Source organism: Dromiciops gliroides, chromosome 3 (genome assembly GCF_019393635.1).
Source record: "Dromiciops gliroides isolate mDroGli1 chromosome 3, mDroGli1.pri, whole genome shotgun sequence".
In the NCBI taxonomy this organism is placed as follows: Eukaryota; Metazoa; Chordata; class Mammalia; order Microbiotheria; family Microbiotheriidae; genus Dromiciops; species Dromiciops gliroides.
In genome coordinates, this window is record NC_057863.1 from 578,782,310 (window position 1) to 578,805,077 (window position 22,768).

Genomic DNA, 22,768 nt, shown 5'->3' on the forward strand with positions numbered 1-22,768 from the left:
TTGTAGTCCCAGTTCCTTTGCCCTCTGGAATATCATGTTCCATGTCTTGTGGTCCTTTAATGTAGAAGCTGCTAGATCTTGTGTTATCTTGAATGTAGCTCCACAGCATTTGAATTCCTTTTTTCTAGCAGTTTACAATATTTTCTCCTTGACCTTGGAGCTCTGGGATTTGGCTATATATTCCTGGAAGTTTTCCTTTTGGATTTCTTTCTGGAGGTGAGTGATGGACTTTCAATTTCTATTTTACCTTCTGCTACTAGAATATCCAGGACAATTTTCCTCTGACAATTTCTTGGAAGATGATGTCTAAACTCTTATTTTGATCATGGTTTTCAGGTAGTCCAATGAATTTTCAAATTTGCTCTCCTGGATCTATTTTTAGGTCAGCTGTTTTTTCCAAGGAGATATTTCCATATTGCTCTCTATTTTTTTTATTCATTTGGATTTTCTTTATTGTGTCTTGGTTTCTCATAAAGTCACTAACTTCCATTTGTTTAATCTTAATTCTTAGGCAATTATTTTCTTCTGAGAGCTTTTGTATCTTTTTTTCCATTTGGCTTTTCAAGCTGTTAACTTTTTTCTCATGACTTTCCTGCATCACTCTCATTTCTCCTTCCATTTTCCCTTCCACCTCTCTAAATCTTCCCTCTATCTTTCTTACTTTCCCTTCAAAGTCCTTTTTGAGTGCTTCCATGGCCTGAAACCAATTCATATTTTTCTTGGAACTTTGGATGCAGGAGCTTTAACTTTTGTTATTATCTTCTTCTGAGGGTGTATTCTGGTCTACCTTTCCCCCAAAGAAGCTTTCTATGGTCCACTGCTTTCTCTGCCTACTCATCTTGACTGCCTATTTCTTGGCTTTTAACTCCTTCTTAATGTGTAGCACTGCTTTCCAGGATGCACTGTCCCAAGATACAGTGTGGCCCAAGGGGGTGATTAGGCTCATTCTCAGCCTGCATGGGCCTGTAAGTAACCACAGCCCACTTTCTTTTTGACCTGGAAGCAGATGTCTGATTGAAATCTGATTCTCTAATTGTCGGAAGTTGGTGTGCCTGTGTCCCTCCCCAACTTGGTGGCTACCTCTCAAGTTTGCTTGCTGGTCCGAACATGGGCACCCCACCCCAGTTCCTTCAGAGACCTCAGCTATTCCCCCCAAACACCTGTCCCCCTCACCCATCTGTTGAGCCGAGCTTCAGAAGAAGTTGCTGGAGATTCCAAAGCTCTGGAGGTGCGGCCTGCTGGGAGTGGATCTGTGCACATGCTGCGCTCTTCTCTCAGGTTGAACAGCAAGTGATCCAGTCACCTAATTAAGCTGTCTTTGGCTGAAAATAGTCTCACTCTGTTCTTTTGGGTTATGCTGCATTAGGAGTTGTCTTAGGTATTATTTTGGAGTATGTAGAAGGGTTTTGTTGGATCATGGGAGAGTCACCAGACTTTGCCATCTTTGGAGATTTTCTATAGAACTTGCTGCTTTTATATGGAAGTTGAGGCAAGGAAGTACCAGGGGTTGAAGATAATGCCAGGTAAGGAGGATAGCCATTGCAAAGACCCAGAGATGGGAGATGTGTGTGCTTTTCAAGGAACTCCAAATAGTTAGTGAGGCTGCATTGTAGGATGCATAGGAGGGAGTAAAATGTGAGAAGCCTAGAAAAATAGGCAAGGGCCCGGGTTATGGAGAGTTTAAATGCCAATAGAAAACTTTTTTATTTGACCCTGGAGGAATAGAGAGTTTCTGGAGTTCATTGAGCAGGGGATAACATGATCAGGGCTATGCTTTAAGAAACTCCTTTTGGCAGTTGAGTGGAAGATGGATTGGACTGAAGAGAGACTTGGAATTGGAAGACCAGTTAAGAGTGATTGCAGTCATGAAAACCAGAGGCATTTAGGGTCTGTACCAGACTTGTGGCTTGGGCTGAGTGGAGAAGAGAGGAGAGAGAGAGAGAGAGAGAGAGAGAGAGAGAGAGAGAGAGAGAGAGAGAGAGAGAGAAAGAGAGAGAGACTTTGTAAAGGTAGAAAGAACAAGAGATTTCTTGCTAAGGGGAAATTTGGATTAGATGGCCTCAGGAATCCCTTTCTACTCAGAGATTCTGTGATTTGAAAAAAGGGAAAGGATAAAGAATCGAGAAAGGAGAATAGCAGCCCTTCTGTATTTGGCATTCAGGGACTAGGTAACCTGTGGATTGAATGACAAGATCCCACAAGGTCAGATTTGGGGAAAAATAGAAGCAAAGATCCATTCTTGTCTTTGTTAAGTTTCTGACATGGAAGAAAGAGTGAGCAGTAGTGAGTTTAGGAAAAAATACAGTTTGAGACCTTATCTGTGTAAACTGAGTCCCAAAGCCCATTGATATGGGGCTTTTTTCTTACTGGTGGAATATCATGCCCATGTCATGTGACACGAAGGGTGGACTTGGAAAAAGGAGAGAAGAGAATCTTTTCACTAGCTTCTTGTCTCTATTTTCTCTGGGTCTCTAGAGTTTCTTCAGTCCTGGCAAGTTCTTTGGGTCTCTTGAGTCTCTGCATGCTCTGTATTTGCTCCAGGTGCTTATGGCTTCTAGCTTTCAGAAAAATGGATAATGTGAATTCTACTTCAGCTTACTGAAGGGAAAATACTTTTGTGGAAGAAGTTAAACAAGAGGAGCTAGGAATCTCTGTCATGTCCCTATACCTAGCTTGCTATACTAGAGACTTAGGGGAATTTCCCCTTAGGTGAGATCTAGGATTCTCTCTTTTGGTTGAAATGAGTTACCTCATTCCTAATGGGAGAAGTCTAATTCTCTGTATTGGCTGGTGTGTGTGTGTGTGTGTGTGTGTATAAATGTTTAAATTATATACAATACATATATAAACCTTCTGATTCTTACTTTACTTTCAACTTGGATAAATGCTACAATTGTTTTTTTTTTATTTGTTTTTGTTTTTTTGTACTTGCTACTCAAATTCATTGTAAAACTGGTATTGATGGGGAAAGGAAGTCAAGCCTTGGATATAAAGCTTGGGGCCCTCCATTCCTCATTAATGAATAGTGATTGGTTCAGCTTGAACTGGAAAACTACATGCCCTAGATTAATAATATTTAAGGGAGAAGAGAGATATAATTTTAACCTGGTATTCTGTCTCTCTGAAGAGAGCAAGTTGGCCAAGCTTCTGGCCCCAACCACATACTCCCCTTCTTTATTATTTAGTCTTTTTTCAGTCCTGTTTGACACTTTGTGACCCCATTTAGCATTTTCTTGGCAGAGATACTGGAGTGGGTTGCCATTTCCTTCTCCAGCTACTTTTATAGATGAGGAAACTGAGGCAAATAGGATTAAATGACTTGTTCAGGGCCACACAGTTAGTATCATGAGGCTATATATAAATTTCAGGAATATGAGGTCTTCTTGACTTCTAGCACTCTATCCACTCTGCCAATTAATCTACTCTGTTCTCCCCTTCCTAGTATGAATTAAAAGTTGGGGAGAGGGGCAGCTAGGTGGTGCAGTGGATAGAGCACTGGCCCTGGAGTCAGGAGTACCTGAGCTACTAGCTGTGTGACCCTGGGCAAGTCACTTAACCCCAAAGCCTCACCAAAAAAAAAAAAGTTGGGGAGAGAATAATCAGAGATGTTTATTCTACTTCTTTTTGTGCCACAAAGGATACCTCCATGTTATGTGTCAGAGATGGCTTTACTACATCTGAAATTATCTATTAATGAAATGTGGAGTAGTGGCTAAATGGAAGGAAGATCCATGACCTTACTATTAGTAGGAGACTTTCTTTAAAATAGAAATGACTGACAGTTAGGTGGCACAGTGGATAGAGCATGACCCTGTTAGTCAGGAGAACCTAAATACAAATCTGGCCTCAGACACTTAGTAAACTGTGTGAGTCTGGGTAAGTCACTTAACCTCAATTGCTTCCCCAAGTAAAATAAAATAGAAATTAAAATCCAAGGTTTAGTTAACTAGAGATTAAGAATGATTGAATTTACTAAGGCAGGAAATAGTAACTAGTACTAGATCTTTAAAAAAATGTTTTTGCTCTAATCATATTTTAAGAATTATAAAGTATAGGTAGTAATTAATGAGATTAAAATTTAAACTTATTTTGATAAAGTTATATTTTATAGAAAAATGGTGACTGTATCGACCAGATGATTAAATGAATGTTATTCAGAAGGTTATTATTTATTGTTATTATTGATTTTGCAGGGCAATGAGGGTTAAGTAACTTGCCCAGGGTCACATGGCTACTAAGTGTCAAGTGTCTGAGGCTGGATTTGAACTCAGATCCTCCTGGATCCAGGGCTGGTGCTCTATCCACTGCACCACCTAGCTCTCCCCCAGAAGGTTATTTTTTAACAGAAAAAAATGTTGACTGGATAATATGCTTAATTCAATTCAATGAACACTTAAGTACCAAATGTTCATGGTGGCTATCAGACTGTGTACAGAGTACATAAAAGGAAGCATCTAATCTCTATGGGAATACATTATATATTTTAGGTGATGGCAAATGGCAAATGACAAATGTGGTGGTATTGGGCAAAAAACTGAGGTTCCAGAGAAAGCCATTATATTTCTTAGAAAAAAAGATGTATTTTTTAAAATTGTCTAATTTTGAATGTTTTCTAAAGAGCTAAATAAGTTCCATAATTGATTTTAGTGCTTAGAAGAAATAATTATTTTAAATAATTCACATTGTTAAGAACATCTGGGAGCCACTATAAAAAGTATAATCCCTTCTCCAACTTAACTGGATTTGTTCTACTTCTACTATTTTTTTCCATCATGAATTTCAAAATGGGTTTAAGATCTATTTCATGCTGTTTGGCCCATTTTGTATATTTTCCTGGTGTGTGCTGCTCAGTCTCCCTGCCTAAATTGTTAATTAGATCTCTGACCAGAGGTGATTCCAGATGATCCTATATGACTTCAGTGTTTCTACTGGGATATATTCTTTGGTTCCAAGTTTGACCAAGATTCTGGATATCAAGACAGTTGGTGGTGTGGTAGAAAGAGTGCTGGGCTAGGAGTCAAGAAGACCCGAGATAAAATCCTGCCTCAGACACTTACTAGTTATGTGACTCCTGGCAAGTCATTAAACTTGTTTGTCCCCAGTTTCCTTAATTGTAAATGATGCTAATAATAAACACCTATTTCCCAGGGTTTTTGTAGGCTCAAATGAGATGATATTCATAAAACCACTGATGAGAAAATAAGTATTAATAATGGATTTCTTGGGGGGACCCAGAAATCAGTTTCTCAGTCTTTAACACTTTCCCCTACCCTCCACTCTAGAAAGTTCAGTTCTCCTTGATCTGGGACAAACCCAAGGATAACAAAATAAATAGATATGGATTCTTTTGTCTGGCTCAGTGAAGGACTGATGGGATCAAACACACCTAGATGGGGGGCAGCTAAGGGTGGCGCAGTGGATAAAGCACTGGCCCTGGGATTCAGGAGGACCCAAGTTCAAATCGCGCCTCAGACACTTGGACACTTACTAGCCTGTGTGACCCTGGGCAAGTCACTTAACCCCCATTGCCCCACAAAAAAAACACACCTAGATAATGGATTTTACCTTAAACAACTTGAGTTTAAACATTCTTTCCCCTAATGTCATCTGTAGAGTTAATTTTAATGTGGTCCACCTTTAAATCATGTCAACAATGGAATTGAATGATATGAATGGTACTAACCAATTAGCTTTGATCAGTGTATAACTGACCTGACTTTAGGAAGGAGGATAAAATCCCTGGGAAGAGGCCAGGAGCTCTCTTGGCTCTCTCTGGCTTCTTAGGTCTTCTGGGTCTTTGAGTGCTTTTCTCATGCTTGAGCAAACTGCCATGCTGAAGCTCTCTCCCTGCTTTCTTTACTAGGCAGCCTAGAGACTATGAGAAATTAGGTATATATGTGGTCAATACTTTACTGGTATATAATATTAATCAAATTAATAATATGCTCGCGACCAAAACTGGGTTCTTTATACCAGTAGCAATTAATTAAAAAAAAACACACGACTTTGCACAGTGCCAGGCACATAGTAGGTGGGATATACTCTTTCTTTCTCCCTTTCCCTTCAAGGAAGTAGATTACATGAGGACCTAATGGGAGCTCTATCAATGTTTACTAAATTAAATGAAGTGATTACTACATGCAATAATTCCTTCTCTCCTGTCATCTGCATCTTGTCATCATCTCAAAGGTGACTGACTGTCTCTCTAATCATGAGACCATGTGTGAGGAAGGGGTAGAGAGAAGAGAGCAGGAAAATCACCTGTTTTTTTAGAAGAGATGGACAAAGGAGAAATCGGGCTTCCATCAGGGTACTTTTTTATTGGTTTTGGCTACTTGTTTCTTTCATCCCTGAACCGTCTATGTGAGTTCTTGGAAAGAAACGATTGTGATTTCCCTGTAAGTTTTTAATGGGCCCCCACCAGAGCCATATACCTTTGCTAAATTGGGAAGTATGTTGAGAAAGGATATGGGTTAGTCCAGTCGGTGAATGTACATTTTAAAAGTGTTCTTGCATCCTGGATAATTTTTAGCCCCTATCAAAGAAAGCTTCATTGCATTGCATTGAGCAACATTTCATTTACAAGTTCAGTCTTCATCAATTTTCACTTTTCTTGACACCAGACTGGAATTGAAGAACCTCTGACAACAATTCTTATGATGGGCTGCCAATGAGCAGCCTGAAATTTCTGAGCTTCCTGACAAGTTGTCCTTCCTCCATGGAAATGAGCAGTTAACATTAATGAACTTGAGAAATTAATCACCTAGCCCCCAACCTAGCCCCCATTACTGAGTGATCTTTCTCCAAGTGCCAGATGATGTCTTCTAGTCATTAAAAGATATTTAAAGGCGGTATTATGTACAGTTCACAAGTAATCTCTGATCATTGTGTTGTTATTTAATAAACTAATTTCACTTGTGCCTTAAAATTCATAGTGACTTGCTGGTTTAAATAGCTGTGCTCAGTAGACCCCTAGGGGCAAAATCATCACTATTTACAAGTGAGAAAATTGCATAAATCTAAAATTATTGTAGTCAGTGACCCTAGGACAGAGCTTTCATTTAGAACTAGATGTGTAATCAGTTAATAAGCAATAGGATGGAAAGCTAAAACCAAAGTGAGTCAGCTTAAACCCCTTTTGAGCGAGGCAATGTGATATTTCCCTCAGTGTGGCAGTTTGTGAAGAGCACAAATGGCCTCTCATGCAGAGGTTTGAGTTCAAATAACAAACTCACAACATCTCTGTGCCTCAGCTCCTTTAATCTGTAAAATGAGGAAGTTATGTAAATTACTTCTGAGGTCCCTGCTAGCTCTAGATTTATGCTCTTGGTTAGTAATTCACTAGGGGGGCCTTGACAGAGTAAAGTAAGTTCTTCCCCATTCCTCTCTCTCTCTCTCTTTTTTTTTTTTAGCAACAAAACATTATCTTTATTCTCCATTTACATGTAAGGGTAGTTTTAACATTCTCTTTTCATAAGATTTAGAGTTCCAAATTTTTCTCCCTCCCTCCCTCCCTTTCCTCCCCGCTTCACAAGATCACAATCAGGTTATATATGTACAATCCACAAGTGTTCTTGTTATCAGTTCTTTCTATAGGGGTACATAGTAAGCTTCCTCATTAGTTCCTTGGGATCGTCTGGATCATTGCACTGCAGACAGTAGTTAAGTCATTCACAATTGCTCATTGAACAATACTTCTGTCACTATGCACAATGTCCTCTCAGCTCTGTTCACTTCACTATACATTGATGTTCATTAGTCTTTCAAGGTTTTTCGGGGATCATCCTGTTTGTCATTTCCTGTAGCACCAAGACCCATTCCACTACAATCATATAACACAGCTTTTTCCATCATTCCTCAATTGATGAACATTCCCTTGATCTCAATCTTAGCCTCCACAAAGAGTTGCTATAATAATTGTTTGTACAATTTTCCCCCTTTTCTCTTTTTCATGATTACTATTATTAACTGTTTCCCTTCCATCCTATTCCCTTCCCCATCATATTTGTTTTATTATCCATATCTTTCATCCTATCACTCTTCAAAAGGGATTTTGGTTCTGTCTGTCCCCTCTCCAACTCTGCCCTTCTTTCTTTTGCCCCTCTCTCTTTATCCCTTCCCTCCTATTTTCCCCAAGGGTTAGAGAGATTACTCCACCCAATTGAGTGTCGTACATTATTCCTCCTTTAGCCAATTATAATGAGATTGAGGTCTTGAGCCAATTTTGATGAGTGTTAGGCTCATTTACCTTCCAGACTTAACTAGATTACTCCACCCCAGTTGGGTGTGTCTGTTAGTCCCTCCTTGAGGCAGCTCTGATGAGTTTAAGATCTTTGAGCCTTTCTGATGAGTGTAAAATTAATTTACTGCTCTGCTCCTTTCCCATCTTTCCCCATTCATAAGCCTTTTCCTGTTACTTTCATGTAGGATTTCACTTCTGCCCTTTCCCCTCCCCAGTGAATTCCCCTTCACCCTCTCAATTTAACTCTAAAGATGTTATCATCTAGCTAAGTGACACAGTGGACAAATCATCACCCCTGGACCCACGGGGATCCAGGCAAAACCCAGCTTCAGACACAAGACAGTCACCCACTGTACGACTCCGGGTATGTCCCTCAGCTCCAATTTTTTAGGTTAATCTAGGGTCTTGTATTTGAAAGTCAAAATTTGCCATTCAGTTCAGGTCTTTTCATCACAAATATCTGAAAAGTCTTCCTTTTCATTAAAGTCCCCATTTTTCTGCTGAAAGATAATGCTGAGTTTTGCTGGGTAGGTGTGATTCTTGGTTGTAATCCCATTTCCTTTGCCCTTTGGAATATCATATTCCATGCCCTCTCGTCCTTTAATGTAGAAGCTGCCTAGATCCTGTGTATCCTGACTGGGGCTCCCACAGTACTTGAGTTCTTTCTTTTTTGGCAGCTTGCAATGTCTTTCTCCTTGACCTGAGAGCTCTGGAATTTGGCTATACTCTTCTAGGAGTTTTCTTTTTGAGATCTCTTTCTGGAAGTGATCCAGTGGATTCTTTCAATTTCTATTTTAGCTTCTGCTTCCTAGAATTTCAGGGCAATTTTCCCTGAGAACTATCTTGGAAGATTGTGTCTAGCTCTTTCCTTGATCATGGTTTTCAGGTAGGCCAATAATTTTCAAATTATCTCTCCTGGACCTATTTTCCAGTTGGCAGTTTTTCCCAGAAGTTTTTCACATTGCCCTTCTCTTTTTCTATTCATTTGGATTTGCTTTATTGTATCTTGGTTTCTCATAAAAGTCACTGGCTTCCATTTGTTTCAATCCCTAATTCTTAGGCAAGTATTTTCATCAGAGAGCTTATTGTACCTCCTTTTCCATTTGACTATTTCCTAAGCTGATTGACCTTTTTTCTCATGTACCCCTTCTCCTGCATGACCCTCATTTCTCTTTCCATTTATTCCTCTACCTCTCTAACTTTATCTTCAAAGTCCTTTTTGACGTGCCTCTATGGCCATGAGGACCAATTCATATTTTTCTTGGAAGCTTTAGATATAGGGGCCCTGATGTTGACATCTTCCCTCTGATGGTGCCCCCCTTGGTCTCTCCTTGTGACTGAAGAAACTTTTTTATGGTCCTCACCCTTTCTCTGTTGGCTCATCTTGTCTCTATTTTACCTAGACTTTGTAGCTCCTTAAAGTGGGGCACTGTTCCAGGCTGCAGTTATCCCAAGCTTACGTAAGTCCCAGGTGGTATGATTTAAGGAGAATCAGTTCTTCTCTTGTCTGGCCTGTTTCCTGGTCTAGATGACCCCAGACCAACTTGCTAATCAACCAGCTTTGTGTGTTGTGGTCTGTTAGATCAGATGAGCCTGTGCCCCTCCCCCACCTGGGCCACTGCTACTCGAGCCTACTTCCTGGTTCTCAGCAGGGGGTTAAATACAAGTTCTGCCCTTATTACCAGCATAGACATCTGTAAGTCTCTCCCCTGCCAGGGTCTCAGCCCACTCACCACGACTGTGAGTTAGTTCCAGATGACACTGGTGCTTCAGCTGATTCAGAGGCTCTGGGCTCTCCTTCTCTGGTGGGACTTCCTGAGACTGAATCTGTGTCAGGGTGAATGTGGGGTTGGGCCCAACTCCTGTATCAGCACAGCAGCTCCCTCCTGAACTTCAAGCCATTCTTGGTTAGAAGATGATTTCAGCACATTCTTCTGTGAGTTTTGCTGCTCCAGGCATTTTCCTATGCCGTTATTTGGATGGTTTTTGAAGTGATCGTGTCACAGAGTTCAGGAGCTACAAGAGCACGTTTCCTCCTCCATCTTGGCTTCACCCTGGAAGTCCTCCCTCCCTCATTCTCTCTTAAAACCTCTGGGTCAGGGACAGCTAGGTGGTGTAGTGAATAAAGCACCAGCCCTGGATTCAGGAAGACCTAAGTTCAAATCCTGCCTCAGACACTTGAACCTTACTAGTGTGTGACCTTGGGCAAGTCACTTAACCCTCATTACCGCCACCCCAAAACAACAAAAAAACCCCCCAAAACAAACAAAATTAAACAAACCTCTCGGTCTTCAACAGGAAGGATTGATAGGAATCTGTCCCTACTAACCATTTATATAAGTGTTGCCCCCATATCTACGGGATGGGGAATTATCTATTACCAACTGCTCTACCTCCCCTTAAAATCATTACTATGTACGTGATCAGTCATGTCTTTTCTCTTGTTTAGATAACATACAGTACTGGGAGGCTATCCACTGATGCAGTGGGTAGCCCTGGAGTCAGGAGACGCTTGAGTTTAAATCAAGCCTTCAGATACTTGCTAGCTGTGTGGTCCTGGACAAGTCACTTAACCACATCTGCCTCAGTTTCCTCATCAGTAAAGGAGCTGGAGAAGGAAATGGCAAACCACTCCAGGATCTTGGCCAATAAAACCCAAATGGTGTCACAAAGAGATGGACATAACTGAAATGACTGAACAACAACAACAAATACAGAACCATTTTATTCTTTGGTGTTGGAGTTCATTGAGAATTTAAAAAAATTAATAAATTCAGTATTGGAATAGCTAATTTTATTTTCTATTAGGAGCTTTTTCTTCTTTTATCAGCACTTTTCATACTGAAATGTTCTCCCCTCCCTGATTCCACCTACTTGACATTCCTTGGATTCCTTTAAATACCAATTAAAACTCATCTTTTATAGGAAGTCTTTCCCAACCCCTCTTAATTTAGTACTTTCCCTCTGTTGATAATTCCTATTTATCTGTATGTCACTATGCTTTATGTATTTGTTTGAATGTTGGCTCCCTCATGAGATTGTGAACTCCTTGAGGGCAGGGATTGTCTTTTTATATCCCTGATGTTTAGCACAATGGCTGGCACGTCATTTTTGTTTAGTCATGTTGAATTCTTTGTGACCTTTTTTGGGGGGTTTTCTTGGCAAAGATAATGGTGAGGTTCACCATTTCCTTCTCTATCTCATTTTACAGATCAGGAAACTGAGGCAAACAGGGTCAAGTGGCTCAACAAGGTTAACATAGCTAGGTGTCTGAGGTGATTTGAACTCAGGACTCCTAGCCCCAGTACTATATCCATTGTATCACCTCGATGTCCATACCTGTTATATTATAGGTGTTTAATAAATGTTTATTGATAGATTAAGTAATTACCTCAATTTCCACTAATGATTGTAAAACCAAGACAGGTCCTTGTATTCTACTTTTACTGAAACCTTTTTTCCATTCCTTTCCTTATTTTTTTAGTTCAGATAAAACATACAGTTTATGATTCACCTCTCTCTTACCACTCTCTTTATTGGCTTAAACATTATTAATAGTGTCTGATTTGAAAATATTATCTTACTTCACATTTTGCTCCTCCAGATGGTCCAGTTCCATCTGTTCTTCTTTCAATGATTTTTCTCAAATATCTAGCTCTTGTTTTCAATGACCTTTATTCTGTGTGACTTTAAATACTGTGATTAGACATACTGCTTCTTTATATCATGTAAACATTACATTATTGTTATTTGCTCATTACTTGAATTCAAATTTAGCTTTGCCTGTTAAATTTTAGATGCTCAGTTAATTTGCCCTATTGGCTGCCCTTACTTACTTTTGGGTTTATCTGCAGGATGAGAATTGAAATTTCTGACCTCACTGAAGAACTATTCTTTTCTTTTTGTGTGTGTGTGTGTGAGGCAATTGAGGTTAAGTGACTTGCCCAGGGTCACACAGCTACTAAGTGTCAAGGCTCTGAGGTTCGATTTGAACTCAGGTCCTCCTGAATCCAGGGCCAGTGCTCTATCCACTGTGCTGCCTAGATGTCCCCAGAACTATCTTTTCTTGTGACAAATATGCCTTGGGTTTTCAGGATAGGTAATTTTAGGTCTGATTTTCTTTGCTTTTTAAAAAATATTGGTTTTCAGTATTATCCTTTCATTTCTTTCCATTGTTGAGTAGTCTTATGCAATTAGAATTTATCCTTATTGCTATGGAAATTGCTTTCTCTTGGCTTCTTACAAGATGATATTAAAATTTTTACTGGGCAACTACATTTTAGTGAATTAAACTTTTTTATTCTGTGATATTATGAGTTTGTTTTTTCTTTTGTATTTACAATATTTTCAGGAATTTTCTTTTTTGTATGATGTTTTGGGAAATATGTTTTCCTGAAGAACAATGTTTCTCAGATTTTATTGCAGATCTGTGCTCTTCCCTTAACTCCTTATTTTGATTCATAGAAATATATATTTCTTTTTTCATTTTCAAAATTAAAATTTTTTTTATATTATAGTTTTATTCTTCCAAATACATTTCAATTTGCCCAAGTAACTCTACTTCCTCATAGAATCATAACTTCAAAGAGACTTTAAAGCACTGGACATGGAGTCAGATAACTGAGTTCAAATATTATTTTACACACTGTGAGTCCTTTAGGCTATTCCTCAGTTATCTTCATATGTAAAATGAAGATAATAATAGATATATATCCCAAGGTAGCTGTGAAGATAACTATAAAGTGCTTTGCAAACTCTAAAGTACTACAAAATGCTATTTATCTATTAATATTTTATCTATTAATTATTTTCTTGAATTCTTCCTCCAGCAATTTTTCTTCCCCTCCAATCCCCAGCCCCATTTTATACCAGATCATCCTTTACATTTCATTTTTATTCTAAACCCACTTGAGTTTCTTGCAATGTGCCTGTTTTCTATGCTAGGGATGTAGTTGTTACTGTAGTTTTGTTCTTTCTTTTCCTGGAGATACCTCCTTGTTTTCCTTTATCAAGTGATATCTCTAATGGTGCCTGTCTTACATTTTTTGTAATTTCTTCAATCTGGTACTTTTTCCTTTTTTCTTTTTTCTGTAATGGTTTCTTTTCTTTCCTCTATTTTGAGGTATTTCAAGGAGCAGGGCATACTCAGGACCACTGAGATTGCATTATATTTTCTCTATTTTGGGTTCTAAGCAAACTCAACTCCTCCCTTTCTTTACCTGAATATAACTTACAATTTCCTACTCCCCATGGGTTTGTTCTTGCTGTTCTCTATGCCTGGAGTGTTTTCCCTTCCCTCCTTGGCTTGTTTAATTTCCCATTCATCCTTCAAAATCTATACCAAATGCAATCTCTTCTCCTGAAGTCTTCTCCAGTTCTCCTGATTGCTAATTATCTCTTCATCTTGGATTTCACATAACATTTCACTTTGAAAGTCTCTAATAAATATAATATTTTATATTATAAAAACTATACAATATTTTTTACATTGAAATATATTTTAAACTGTAGCTATATTGTATGATACAAGTGTTTAGCCAATTTACATTATTTATGCTAACTAGTGGATGGAAAAACTAATTAGACTTACACTTCCTGATGCATACATGCAATCAAAACTTAATTAATCACAGTGTTGCAAACAATACAGGCCTCTATGAACAAACCACCAACCTGACGTTTAGAGTTTCTAATAAGCTTCTTTCCATGCTGTAGTAGACAAGGCTCCCTCTCAGAAGTGTGTTTTTCTTCAAGGTAGTCATCTGGCATGTTTCATCAATAACCATTGCCCTCAAGCCAACTATGTGGGGAACAGAAACTAATCCTAAATACATCCTGAGCAGCCTGATGACTGGGGCCTCATTTTGATTATGTGTGTTTCTAAGATGTTTACCATATGATTGGTGGTTTACTTCAAAATTATTGATAAAGTTGTTTATAAACATTTTTCTATTAGTGGTCTGTCTTATCAAAGAATCCACACATGTTTATCAGTTGTTTAAGAATACACAAATGTTGTTTGCAACATTATGTCACAAAGGTGCTTTTCTTATTTTTGAAAAAGCAATTTATAGAAAAACAACTTATTTGAACATCTCAATCGCAACATGAGGGCTGTCTTAATAAAAGTATTCCTGCTACCTTAGTTGGATACTTATCTCTCAGTACATTTTGTGATTAAATCTGAATTCCCTATATTATAGGATGTGTTTTTGTGTCTTAATTTTCACAAGGGATAGGGGAACTGCATCTTGTCTAACTTTTGTATCTTCTCCCAGAATTAGTATAACCCTCTGAACCCAAAGGATATTTAATGATATTTGTTGAATGAATGAATGAACTGGACAAGTACAGGGACTAAGGCATTCATTGCCTGAACTCTTTGAACACCTATGTTTCAGGAAGATCTCAGTCCACCCCTTTAGTCAAACGTTTCTCTAGGTTATAGAAGTTTCAAAGAAAGTCCTTCTGAAAGTAAAAAAAACAAACAAAAACAAACAACCCCCCCAAATCTTTGTTCTTTCACCTCACACTCTAGGATTAACAGGTTAAATAGCATTGTCCTCCCTCATTAGTAGAGGTTGCTTGTCTCCCAAGATGAAATGGACTTTAAGCAATAGCAGAAAAATTTAGATTAAAAATGATAAGCAAAATTTGTACAAAATTAAATATTAGAATGACTTAAATGGGAAGATGGAGTTGTTTTTCAAGATTTATACGTGACTTTTCTATATGAATAAATACCCATTTATCCAGTTAAAGTGTTGTCAGATTTAGAGACAGGGAATTAGTCTAAGACTAAGTCTTTAGTTTTATGGCTCAAATTGGAAAGAGCAAGACAATCCTTTCTCAATAAATCAGTTAGGAGAAATCCTAGGTTGCATCTCACTTTCTTCCAAATTACTCATTGATACTTCCAAGAAAATTGTAAAGGTGGGAATACAGGGTGAAGATGCTTTCTAATCAAAGGACACATGTCCCTGCAAAATTTTCCCATAGCAGCAACTATAAGTAACAGACACTACCCGCCATAATTACTATAGATAGAAGGCGGGCAAATGCATTTCCTATTCTTATATCACAGCTCTGTAATTAAGTTTGAGGAGGCACTTCCTTTCTAAAGTGGTATTTTCACTGACTATAATTAGTCAGAAGTAGCAATACCTTTGGGGTGTTATTTTCTTCTGTGTGCTCCTAGACTGGTGGTAAGGAGGTTGTTTGCAATTTCCCTCACCTACATGAACCTTGGGACCAGGGGAGAGGAGCAGTAGTGTTTCTTATTTTAGTTTTGAAGCTGAAACATGATGAATAGAGGCAGTAAGGAAACTATGCAGGTGGCTGTATGGGGTTTTGCTCCAGGATAAATTCACTACTATAATCTTAGGATGTAGCCTGAGGCTACACAGATGTATGTGATCTGAATAATAAAATGTAGAAGGAAGAAGAGGAAGAAAGAGGAGGCCCTGGATAAGTCTATGGACAGGGGATTCTGGTTTCTCCCCACTCCCACAGAAGGATCTGCTTAAAACAAGGATTCATAACCCAAGGACTATGAATTTGGCTTTTTTTTTTCTTAATTTTTAAAAATCGCATTTCTCTATACCTGGTTTCTTTTGTAATATCTTGTATTTTATTTAATGCATTAAACATTTTTTGGATTATTAAAACATAGAGGCAGCTAAGGGTAGCAGTGGATGGAGTGCTGGTTTTGAAGTTAGATAGACCTGAATTTGAATTCTACCTTGGATACTTGCCAGCTGTGTGACCCTGGACAAGTTACTTAACTTCTGTTCATCTCAGTTTCATCAGTTGTAGAAGGGGAATACCTTTTACACTTACCTTTCAGGGTTGTTGTGAGCATCAAATGACATAAAATTTATAAAGTCTTCAGCACATAGGAGTATATGTAAAAAAATAATTTTAATAATCAATTTCTTGGGGGACCCAGGGATCAGTCTTCTCCCACCCCCTGAAAGTTGAGTTATCTAGAGATACTTCATCAAATCTCATCTGGGGACAAACCCTAAGCTACGAAAAGGAGCTTTGGGTGGAGGTAGATTCTTTTGTCTAGGTAACACTAGGACTAACTGATGAGATGAACCCACAACTAGATAATGGACTTTGCCACCAACTTGAGTTAGGGGTCTTTGCATTCCTTTCTCTGACTTCATCCCTAGAGTTAATTTTAATTTTAATCTAGCCCACTTCCAATCATGCCAACCAATAGGTTTAAATAATGCTAACCAATCAGCTGTGATTACTATATAATGACTTGCCTCTATCAAAAAAGGATAAAAACCATAGGAAAATGCCATGCAGGGTCTTCTGGGGCTTTTGGATCTTCTAGGTCTTTGGGCTTTATTTCTCCTCCTCACTCTAACTGGCGTAATGAAGCTCTCTTTCTCTGCCTGGGGCCATGGGAAATTAGGCAGACACATGGTCAATCCTTTATTGGTATAATGCTGAAAAATTAATATTCTTGCCCCAAACTGGTGTTTATAGTAATTATTTTCAAATGCAACAATAGAAATGCTAGCGACATAAACATCCATGCATACATTATTCTGAGAAGGGGTTCACTATACAAAAAGTTAAGAACCTCTATTCTTTAGAGCTGCTCAAGTGGTCTTAACCAACAGCTTTTTTGTTTTGTTTTTTTTGGCAGGGCAATGAGGGTTAAGTAACTTACCCAGGGTCATACAGCTAGTAAGTATCAAGTGTCTGAATCCAGATTTGAACTCAGGTCCTCCTGAATCCAGGGCCAGTGCTTTATCCACTGCACTACCTAGCTGCCCCCAGTGTCTCTTTTAAATGCCATTTACTCCTACTGATAAATAGCACGAATATTATAGAGTAGCATAAAGTAGTCTAAAAGTCTCTAACTTAGTCTTTGCTCTGAGATGATATGGTAGGACTTTCTCCCTGATTTGCCAAGTTAATGAGGCTACAGAAAATAGAAATGCCAGTTTTCATTCTTCATCTGAATCACTGCTAGGTTATTGCATTCACATATGATGAGTATTGACACAGATAGTTTTAGGTATTCCAAAATCACAGCCTTGTCCTTCAAAAGGTTTACCTTTTGGGGCAGCTAGGTGGCACAGTGGGACAAAGCACCAACCTTGGATTCAGGAGGATCTAAGTGTAAATCTGGCTTCAAACACTTGACACTAGCTGTGTGACCCTGGGCAAGTCACTTCACCCTCATTGCCCCACAAAAAAAAAAAAAGGTTTACCTTTTCCATTGTTCACTGATGTGCCTGCTCAGACCTGACCTAACTACAGCACCATAGAGCTTTTGGTAAAAGAGAGAGCAGAGCTTTGCCTGGTGTCTTTTGCCTTATAAACATCTCCTCCCTGCCTTCAAACCTGCAGGTCAGAATTCTTTAAGCATTTTCCCAGTGTCAGGTTTTCAAAGACATTCAAAGTGAGTGATTCTACCTCAGGACTGTGGCAATTTGGGGTACCACATATCTGTGGTTTCCTTGGCAGCAAGGAAAGAGGAAAAGACTGAGTAATTTCAAAGTTACTCACAACACTATGAATCCCATGGATCCCTAGAGCTTTTTCGCCTCGGCTTGCTAAAAAGGAAAGGTAGGAACATCTTACTGTGTGGGACTGAATTGTTTATTCTCTCTTGGCACCTTCTATCAGCTCACAAGCTCTAGCTGCTTCTTACTTTATCTGGCAGCCTAGGGTGAGTTGCCCTATCAGTTTTTACCAGCCAATCATTAATCAGTGCCTTGGAGGTCCCTTTAATTGGAGCTATTTGAAATAGAGCATAGACAGAAGGTCCCAATATGTGTGTCCCCTCCCATTAGCAGTGACTTGGCAGGTACTTTTGCTCTTATGTGGTAGGAATTCTAAAATCAAAATGCAGAACTAAAGCCTTGCTTGTTTGTTTTCCTGTTTTACTTTTATTTAATACCTCTTATCCCAGATAATATTGTGTACCTGGTACTTGAGATTCTGGGTAGAAGTTTTTAGACATTTACATTCTGTGGACATAGAAGAGGGTCATAATCCAGAGTTTAAAAAGAAAAATTCCTAATCCCTTGTGCCCTAGAAGCCTAAATCCATACTTTTCATTTAGACCAATATAAAGAGGACAGTTCTATGACTAGGAATCAGAAAATATAAGATTCTTTAGTCCTCATTCTGAGACTTAACAGAGATGTAACCCTGGGTAAGTCACTGGACTCAAAGGGACTGTTACTTCATCTGAAAAATGAAGATAAATCAAGTCAAGATTTACTGATTAAGTGCTTCTTGTGTGCCAGATACTCGGTAAGGTTCATAGATTTAAAGTTACCACTCACCTTAATGGTCTTCTACTCCAACTGCTTCATTTTTATAGAGAAAGAAACAGCCCCACAAAGGCTAAGTGACAAGACTAAGGCCACACAGGTAGTAAATAGGAGAATCAAGATTTGAACTCGGGTCTTCTGCCCAGATCCAAGATGCCTTTCATTGATCAGACTGTCCTCTGCCATTAGTCTGCCACAAGGTTATGATGAAGATCACTCATCCAATGAGCAATTGTTCAATGCCTCTAATGGGCAATGGCACTATGGAAGATACAAGGATGAAGAAGATAGTCTTTGTCCTTGAGCAACTCACAAACTTATGAGATAACATATTTGAAAATACTTGAAATCAGGGAAGTTCTCCACAAATAGAATGGAACGTAATTTGGTTTGGCTTAGAACACCCTCCATGGAAGATACTCTCATTTACCTGACTACTTCCAGTCAGTCACATGAGGCTCACTGCTGAAAATCTTGGGTGCTTTGGGATGACATCTCTATCTCCTTATTGATCCTTCAGTTCCATGATGGTAACAATGGCTGTTTGCATCAAAAGAACTTACCACCAAGCCAGGAGAAGTGGAACACTCTTTGAACCTTAAACTCTATTCACTAACTCTCTGGTGTTTCTGCCTAGTGAGTTAGGGTTCCTCAAATCTTTCTCAGCAACATGGTGACTGTGAGCACATGGCAGAGGAAGCATGTCCTGCCTTGGACAGCTTCAGCCTGGGTTTTGGATTGCCCCTTCTGTTTAATTTCTTTTCTGAATAAATGCCCTGAGTAGTAATTTTGAAATGGACATTTCCAGGTCTTGGAGGCAGCATAGTAAATTTTAGCTGGTGGGATTTCTGGTCTCAGTGGATGTCAGCTATACTTCAGGAGGAATCCCTAGCTACTTCTATAATACTTCCTGGAAAAGATGACCATTGGTAGGGAAGATGAGCCCAATCCCTGTCCAGAAGACATGGTACTGGAAGAAATTATTTGGAGTGTGCCAAAAATGAGTTGAAGGTGAAATTTCTATTGGCTGTCCTGAAAATGCTTCAGGCTTTGATTTTTAAATAATCTGTCTCCTGGGAAAGTATAATAGTTGCTCAAGTTACTTGCCTAAGTCTTATTAATGTGCACTCATGAATCTTTTTTTGTTTAGCATTCTTCCTTTGTGCAGAACAAATAAATAGCTGTCCTATGCCTCATATACATTGTACATTAAGTGGATTTTTTACTCTGACTTTTGGACAGTACCTAGATGAGTCACCTCTAGACTATAAATTGTTTTCCCCCTGGGGCTCCAAGGTAGGGAAAATAAGGGCCAAAAAACCCTTGGTAAGCTCCCTTCATGCAATATGGGGTCCACAGACTGCTTAGTGGATTAGGAAAAAAGATGAGCACCTCAGTCTCCTGGGACCAAGTTTGGGAATGTGTTGTTGTAAAAGTAACATCTAGCCCAAGTGTTTCTGAGGCATGGGCTTGCCTGATTTCTCCCCCAGGACATCCCTCCCCCATTTTTATTGCCCTGCTTCAGATACATTTGTATGAAACATGTTCAAAGACTCCTCTTGAATGTCTTCTATGTGTAGGATACTGCTACTATTTGTGCAAAAGTAGAGATGTATATATCCATGGGAAGGTTCTTAAAGTTACTCCCAGATTCCTACTGTATCAAATTCTATGGGAAGGAGGAGGAGATCAAAATTCCATATCTGACACTAGAGGCCTCCCCTGTTACTTTTTAAAATAATTTTGGGATTAATAGTTTCTACTTGCTGACTTCCTAGAATAATAGTTATATTATTTGACAAGGAGACAAAAGTATCCTAAAAAGTCTTCAGGGAAACCATGTAAACATATATTGTTATATGTGTATATAGTATACATGTATACAATGTATATATAGTACTTGTACATGCTTTATGTCACTGTCGATAGAGGTTGGACTGGAGTCAGAAAGACCTGAATGCAAGTCTTTCTTAAAAGACTTAGTAGCTGTGTGACTGAGCAAATCACTTAATCTCTAGTATAGTACCTTCCTCCTAGAGTTGATGTGAGATTAAAATGATCTTAACATCTGCAAAGTACTTTGCAAACCTTAAGGTGCTATATAAATGCTAGCTATTCTTATCAGAGAGCCTGAGACTATGAAGGAGGGGAAGAAGAAGGAAAGAAAATTAGTTTATACTAATGATTTCCTTGGCTTTTTTTACCTGGATATTCCTAATTCTAGTAAATTTCATCTCCCTAAACTTTAAATCCTTAAACATAGTTTTAAAATAATCCTTATGATAGACAAGGAAACAAGTCAGTTAACCTGGTTGATCATTGAGTCCCTGGAAATGAATGAACCAGGGTCCAAGACCCTATTTTCCGGAGTTTAATTGGATGTGAAGCCAAGCATTAAACCTGTGTATGTCTATCAGGAATGATTAGGCATTGTGTAAAATGGACATTATGGGTACTAAATCTGAAGGAGTTAGAATATTTTCTAATACTCTCATGACCTAGAAGCAAATCTGAGCAGTGAGATGCAAGATGTAATGGAAGATGTTCCCAACAGAGTTAGTCTTACAGGATTTTGAAGACAAGGGCAGGTTATAGTCCTGCCTGAAATGAATTAGGCCTTAATCATTTAGAAATCTCCCAAATGAATTTGGGGATTAGAGGGGATCAGATTACTTTTAAATTACAGTAAACAACAGTTCATCAGAAAACATGGGTCTTCTTAAAGAGAATTTGTTCTGCCACTGTTTCCCATGAAATGGACCCCATAATCTGGTCTATTCTAGATGGAAATTCTGATTGAGTTCCAAGTCAAAATCTGTGGGAGACAAGCTGAACTTCTTCATAGGACCCTTGGAAATTTTCCCCTTGGGTTTCTACCCACAGGAATTCTAGAGGAAACAAATCTACTCTTTCCTCTAGCTTCTTTGGAGGATAAGTAGGTGGGTGGGGGTTAATCTGTTTTAGCAGAAAGCTGCTCTCATATTGTGTGCATAAGAATAACATCTGGAAGATTTAAACTCTCTCTCTCTCTCATTTCCTCCTTCCCTTCTTCTCTCCCCCCTCCTTTGATATACATTGAAATTCCCTAAAAGTTATGTGAGAATTTTAAACACATGCATGCCACTATATAATAACAGGTTAATGAAGGAAAGATATAATCAGTTATGTGGTCCATTAACCAACTAGGGTAAGATGGTTTCCTACAATATATGCTTTAACATTCTCTCCTATCTAAAAGCTTTCCATAAGTATCCTTCTAAATGTTTCTTACATTGAACATCAAAGGAAATGTACTGTTTCTTCTTCTTAATTTTAGCCTGTCTTTCCCAGTAATGATTCCTTTTATAACCCTAAATAATCAATTTTCCTTCTTTGGGTTTTGAGACTTTCAAAGCACATAAGGAAAAAGACAAATTAAAAATTACATAAAAATTAGATTTGTTAACCTTATCAGAATTTTCCTTGAACTTGATCCTGCAATCTGTACAAGTATATTTGTTTATTACTGTGTGTAGCTTTCTAAATTTTCTCAGCAGTGAGCACCAAGGTCACATTGTATCCTGAATATTAAACTAAAATTGCTAATGGAACTACATAGAATTTCGGGGTCTTCAAATACTTTTACAGTCTTTGGAAGGAAAAACAACTAAGTTCACTGGCCTCAAATAATTCAGCTAGATAATCTTTGTAAGGATTTTATTTTTAAATGACAACAAACCTCATTGATGTTCTCAAAAGTAATCAGTTCTTTTACTAATAGTCCATCACAGTGTTAAGTCTTAAGAGTTAGTAAATATCTTTTTTCCCGGGGAAAGAACTCTACAGAGAAAATACATATAACATTTCAAAGCCATATTTTGTCTCTCATATTAAGACTTTGAAACCCAGTACAAGATAGATTTTGCATGTTGGAGCAGAGGGAGAGGAGGGGTGAAAAGATAGGTATGGGATTTTAAATTTAAATTTTATTTGTTCTCCTGCCTGATACACATAACCCCTACTCCTTTTCATTACTGTGAGCACAGAGGGAAGATTTGTTGTAGATTCATCTCACCCACAGTTTAATTTATATGTCTTTGAGAAGCAGAGAGAATGTGTTTTTTTAAAGGAATACTTTTGTGGCTGAAACATAAAAAGAAGAAAAAAGAAAAGTAAAATGCAAAAGGAATTCATAACATGAAGTTTAAAGGGTCTAGCTGTGTCACTCTTTGTACATAGC